This window comes from Myotis lucifugus, unplaced genomic scaffold, assembly GCF_000147115.1.
Source record: "Myotis lucifugus unplaced genomic scaffold, Myoluc2.0 scaffold_0, whole genome shotgun sequence".
NCBI classification, from domain to species: domain Eukaryota; kingdom Metazoa; phylum Chordata; class Mammalia; order Chiroptera; family Vespertilionidae; genus Myotis; species Myotis lucifugus.
The window spans coordinates 42,000,905-42,007,228 of record NW_005871048.1 but is presented as its reverse complement, the minus strand read 5'-3'; positions in this window follow the sequence as shown (position 1 = coordinate 42,007,228).

Sequence of the window (6,324 nt, the reverse complement as noted above, 5' to 3'; positions counted from 1 at the left end):
TAATCAGAGAGAGTTCGTGAGTATTATCAGATTAATGTGCCATTACTCCTGGAAAATACAATTTGCATTCCAGAGACACATAGCCTTAAACTGAAAGAGTGGGAATTTCCATGACCCTGATAGGCTAGGAAGGGAGGCAATTTTACAAGGGTTGGGAATGTCAAGATCGAATTTTAAAGTGTAAAACAGCCTTCCTATTCCTACAGCTGGAAAGGTTTTGAGTTTCATTGTTTAAAAGCTACCAACCCAATTAAACTTTCTTCTAACTTTTCCCCCACCTGCTCAGCCCTGATGAGCTCAGAGGCCTTGGGCCCGCCTTTGACCTCAGGTATTAACAATAGTCAGTAATGCCAGAGCTGTGCTTCATGGAAATGTTTGTGTTTCTTTAAAAAAAATACTACCTCCCCAATTATTTTAAAATATCATGCCTCATATTTAATTATTTTTATTTTGTTCTGTTGTTGGTAAACCTAACAACTAAGTTACTTCAGGGCTATGCAAGAACTCTTAGAAAGAAGAGCTACCATTTGTGTACATATTGTATTTGTCTATATAATATATGTTCTAATCCAATTACATACATTGTCTCACTCCACATAACCCTATGAATTAGATGCTATTATCCACATTTTTCAAATGAGAAAACTGAGGTGCTAAGAAGTTAAGTAAATTAGCCAAGATTACATAGTTGAAAGCATTGGAGGAAGAATCCAAACTCCATTCTCTGAGTCCAGAGCTTGCCCTCTTAATCACTACCGTCTCCTACCAGACATGGGAGGGGAGGGAGGGGTAAGGGAGAAGCAACAACATATCTACTGTTGAGCTTTTCCAGTGCTGCCTCAGTAATTCTCAAAGTGTGGTTCCGGACCAGCAGCACCAGCATCCCTCAGAAAACTTGCTAAAAATTGCAAGCTTTGGGACCCACTCCAGACTTAAAGAATCGGAAACTCGGGGGTTGGGGCCCAGCAATTTTTTTATATGTTTTTACTGATGTAGAGGAAGAGGGATAGAGAGATAGAAACGTCGATGAGAGAGAAACATCATCGATCAGCTGCCTCCTGCACACCCCCTACTGGGGATCAAGCCTACAACCCGGGCATGTGCCCTGATGAGGAATTGAACAGGTGACCTCTGGGTTCCTGGGTCAATGCTCAACCACTGAGCCACACCAGCCCGGCTGAGGCCCAGAAATTTGTTTTAACAAGCCCTCCGTGTGATTCCGATGCATGCTCACGTTTGAGAACCGCTGGACTAAGCCATCAATGTATACTCTTATAGTTTGGGGAATGAGTCAGCAGTAACACCTTTTTAACATCCATTCCTTGAATAATTCCTTTTCTGTTATAAACGTCCATTTAATCTTATTGTAACTCTAGAGAGATTTGAACAAATAAACATTATTAGCACATATTCGACAGATGTGAAACATTGTGAATGGTAATAGATAATGCAAAAAACAGTTTCTCAAAATCCTGTAAGGGAGTCTAGTAAGACTAAGCTTAAAAGCAGCATTCCAAATATTGTTGAGTTTAAAAAGGGCAAAGTGCCGTATCTACATTGGCTATAGCTAATCAGCTCCCATTAAAGAGCTCTCTACTTGGGCAAAATTGCCTGGAACAGCCTGAAAAGCACCTGTAGGGCTCATTTGACTAGCTCCTAAACACCTTGCCTCATCCTTTCTCTTCCTTCTGTCCTTCTTTCTTAAACCACAATCAGACTGAGAGGCCGCTTTGGCTGGGAAAAGCCCACCAGCCTGAGCCTTGCCATCCCCTCCAGCGGGAGCCCTGTGGCTGGAGGTAGGTGCTCCCCGCACCTGCGCTGGATCACTCGGGGCTCAGGCGAGGCACGTTGCGGGAAGCAGGTTCTACACTCATCTTCTCAAGCCCCTTGTGTCTATTTTCTCAGAGCTTGTTCAATATTAGCCCATGTATGCTCTGAAGAAAGGAACACAGAAATTCACGGTCATCACTCTACCTTCATCTGAAAAAGAAAAACGCTTTGAGTTGGTTCTCAAACTGGGCCAGAGGTCAGAAGTAGAAGTGGAGGGGAAACGTTCTCGCTGAGTCCGTGACCTCGACCTGCTCAGGTCAGGGTTAAGCTCTGCAGGGAGGAGCTGTCCTGGAAAACAAAGTCTGGACTCTGTGGTCACACCAGCCAGCGATGAAACTGGAGCCAGGAACCTGTAGCTCCTCGGTAGTGGTGACGACCTGTGTGACTTTGCGCAATACACTCCCTTTCTTGAACCCTGATTTCCTGAACTGCTTTGGAAACGAGGTGAGGGGGTGGGAGCAGGAATAACATCCACCAGACAAGAATGAAGAGAAATACGGCCTCGAGGCTTAACCGCACCAGACCTACCTCAGGAGATGCTAAATTAATGTTGGCTCCTCTCCTCTTCCTCTCCAGGCGCTGATGTGGATTTTCATCTGACCTGGTGAGGGCATTCACCTCAAAGAGCAGCCACCAGGGGTTACATCACAGGGCTTTGAAACAGGGGTTCAGGGCCCTGCTAACAGGTCTCACCAGCATAATCCAGGGATCCTGGTCTAGGCGTGTGTGCTTTCTAAATCTTAAAATACAGAACAAGGCCTCACGTCCTCAAGAAGGGAAAAGCTATAATCCGGGTCAGATCCCAGGCCTTGCCCTAAAACCTCTGTGGAATGCTGAACACGCTTCCTCCCCCACAGATCCCCCTTAAACACACCCCAAAAACCGACAACGGCAGTGCTCAGTTAATCCCTAAGTCTTCAGGGGAGTGGCACTCGGGGAATTTGTAGCTCCTCCACCTAAGTAGTAGTGACTACCTGTGTGACTTTGGGCAACGACAGGGAAGAGAAGTGCCTCACTCCGTGTGTGGGTGTTAAGTTTAAAACCGCTCCCAGAGACGTTTTTTATTTTTCCCAAAAGAAGAGAGCCCTCTACTGGCCAGTCAGCACTCTCCTGGGAAAGGGCCTGATGCCGGATGGTGGGCGTTAGCCGGAGCTCAGGGCCTTTTCCTCGTTTTCAGCAGATGTGCAAGTCATTACCAATTGACTGGGGTCTCAGCCAAGGGAGTTACAGAATTCACGCGGGTGTGGATTAATGAAGGTTGGTTGTTCAAAACTCAAACCCCATAACACCCTCTCACCTGTCCTGATTACAATTTACTATACAGTATATAGCAAACAGAGGGGATGAAGAGAGAATACAAGATCCTTCTGCCCTCTCTGCCATAGCACGTGGATAATCTCCTAGAAGTGTTTCCTGCAGAGGGCTCTAAAGACATCACATCAGAGAGTCCGGAAGAGGTTGCAAACGACTACTTAGCCATTTAGAGCAGTTGAGAAAATAAATTATTGTACATCCAAAAAAATGGAATGCTATGCAGCTCTTCTTAAAAGTGAGGAAGCTCATTCTATACCTATGTGGAAAGATCTCCGTATCCCTAAGTTTAAAGACAAAAAGAAAAGTACAGAAGCCGTATATATCATTTGCATAAAAAGGAGGATATGTATTTGCTTCTAACTGCATAAAGTAAAATAATTCTAGAAGTTTGCACAAGAAACTAATAACAGTGTTTACATGTTTATAGGGGTGTAAGAACTATAGGAATGGTGAACAGAGGTGAATACAAATTCCCCCTTTGTTATATAGGATGTCCCCCAAAAATGTATACACATACATTGTCTGACAGCTCAATTGATGTTTCTTTCTTTTCAGATATAACCCATTGGAGTTAATAATTATGCAAAGTGTGCATTAACTTTTTGGGACACCATGTATATTTTGACTTTTGATGTAAATGTTTTAATTAATCAAAATAGTAAGTAGTGGGGGAATGTCAAGGGGGGGAAAGAGGAGACATATGTAATACTCTTTGTAATACTTTAAGCAATAAAACAAAATTTAAAAAAAAATAGTAAGTAGTTTTTCAAATGACAGCCTGAATGGGCATGACATTTTCCTTTACTCAACATTTAATAGTTGTTACATTAGTAACAGCTACTGTGTTCCAGGCACTGTGTTAAATGCCCTACCTGTATTACCTCATTTATTTAACCCACCCACCCACTTTTATGAGGTAGGAACTATTCTTATCTTCCACATTCTAGAGACAAGGAAACTGAGGGACAGAGAGGTGAAGGTCCTTACCCAGGTTTATACAGACAAGGCCTCAGGCAAGCTGATTCCAGAGTTAGGCCATGCTATGCGGCTACTGCAGAGCCCATATCAGAGGGTGCTATAAGTTAAAAATCCAGGAAATCTAATTAAAAGTTTAGAGAAGCCCTTCACTTGTGGTCTCAAATATGCAATTTCCTTTGACTGGACAAACACACACACCCTTACTGACACACATACACTCGTGTGTTCTCGCAAACACACAACATACCCGCATACATTTTCATACTCTCACACATACACTTACACATTCTCTGATACACACATGCTTTCTCATACTCCTACACACATACACACTCATAATTCTCACACACTCACAATTCTCAAATGCACATACCTCTCACACACTCACATACTCATACATTTTCTCACACATACTTGCACACTCACACAAACAGTAATGGCCTTCCCTGGCTCCCGCCTAACCTCTCCTCTGTGCTGCCTGGCACAACCCCAGGATGTTGGTCTGAGGACACTCCAGCCCCAGGATTCCTGGACTCGGTCAGGCCCATTCTCCCTTGCCCACTCTCAGGTCCTCCTCCCTATGCATAAGCCCTTCCCAGGTAAAATATGGGAACCCACATTTCTACCCCATCCAACCCATTTACACTCCTAAACATGCTCCATGCTGGCCGAGTCCGCCTTTCATTCAGTCCCCCTAACAGCGAAGACGTTCTCTTCCTCAGGACCTTAAGAAGGAAAGATTGATTTTCCATTCTACTTATGCTTCCAGCTTCTCTGCTTGCACAGCGAGGGAAGAATCTTGTGCAGTTTTAATTTTGACAAGGAAGAGGTGCTACCCTCCGCCTACCTAACATGCCTCCTCTGAGCACAGGCAGAAGCACATTTCCTCACCAGCCCTGGAGGACACAGACGACTGTGAGTCCTGCAGTGTGTGCTGCCAACAAGCCATTTAGTGTCCCTGGAGCACCGACCTGCTAATGTTCTAGAGGCAAAACCATTTCAAAGGAGGAATGAGATGCAGCACTTGACATGTACTCTGATAGTTCCTTTTCGGGCTTGCTCCCACTTTAGAACATAGCAATTCTTGAACCTTTGACTGCTGCCCCAGACTCCTGCTTGTTCCGACATATCAACTACTAGAGGGCAAGATACTTTCTATGTGGAACACTATCTTATTATACAGTGGCTGTAAAGTGACATCAAAATCCCAGGCACTCTTCTGAAATGTTTCCATTTATAATAATTAATAACATCAGAAAGCCCTTCACCGTCATTATTCTATTTCATCCTCTGTAACATTAACGTTATCCTTATTCCCATTTCGCAGATGTGAAAACTGAGCATGGAGAAAAAGTAACTGGTCCACGTTCTTATTGTTAATGGTAATTAGCAGAGCTGATAGCTGAAGCCAGATCTATTTTATTATAAATCCATACCACACTTAACGGTCCTTGGGGCCCAGCTGTTTCTCAGTGGTCCAAACTCTCAGCTCTTGCAAACCAAAACAAAGCGATCAACATGTTTTAGTATTAACTCTCTGCACGGCGTGTCTTTATGTGCTGCTGTTCATTCCATGCCCTTTGGATGTACTGTCGCCTTGTATTATTATCTTTCATGTGTACTCTTGTATATTCTAAGTATTAATCGAGATGTTAACTCTGTCTTTTCCATCTTTGTTCTTCCATACTTAGAAGAATCGTATTTCAGGTCATGTCGAGATGCTTGTTGATGGTGGCTTCCTACCTCTCTAGGTTTTTCAGACAATCTCTGCACAAATTAGGCCTTTCTGCCCATAGAGTTGTGTGTACAGACATTTTTCTCACAGCATTCTTTACAAGAGAAAAACATAAAAAACAAACAACAAAAATTCCACAAGGAAAAAGTGGTCAAATCAACTATGTGGTCAAATCTGCATGAGGGAACTGTTAAAAATCATGTTTTCGGAGACTACTGAATAACATAAGAAAATGTTTGCCTAATATTATAATATACTTTGCATTTATAACAAAGGAAAAGAGCTTAGAGAACATATACAAAAAAATGTTGACTTTTATCTGTAAGAAGGGAGATGAAACTACAGAGAATTTTTATCTTCTCTTTCAGAACATTAACTCCTTTTCTGGTACTCCGTGTGGCTACTCATTTCACTCCTGTGAGCTTCGTTTTTCTTTATCTATAAAATAGGAGCCATATTAATTTCTT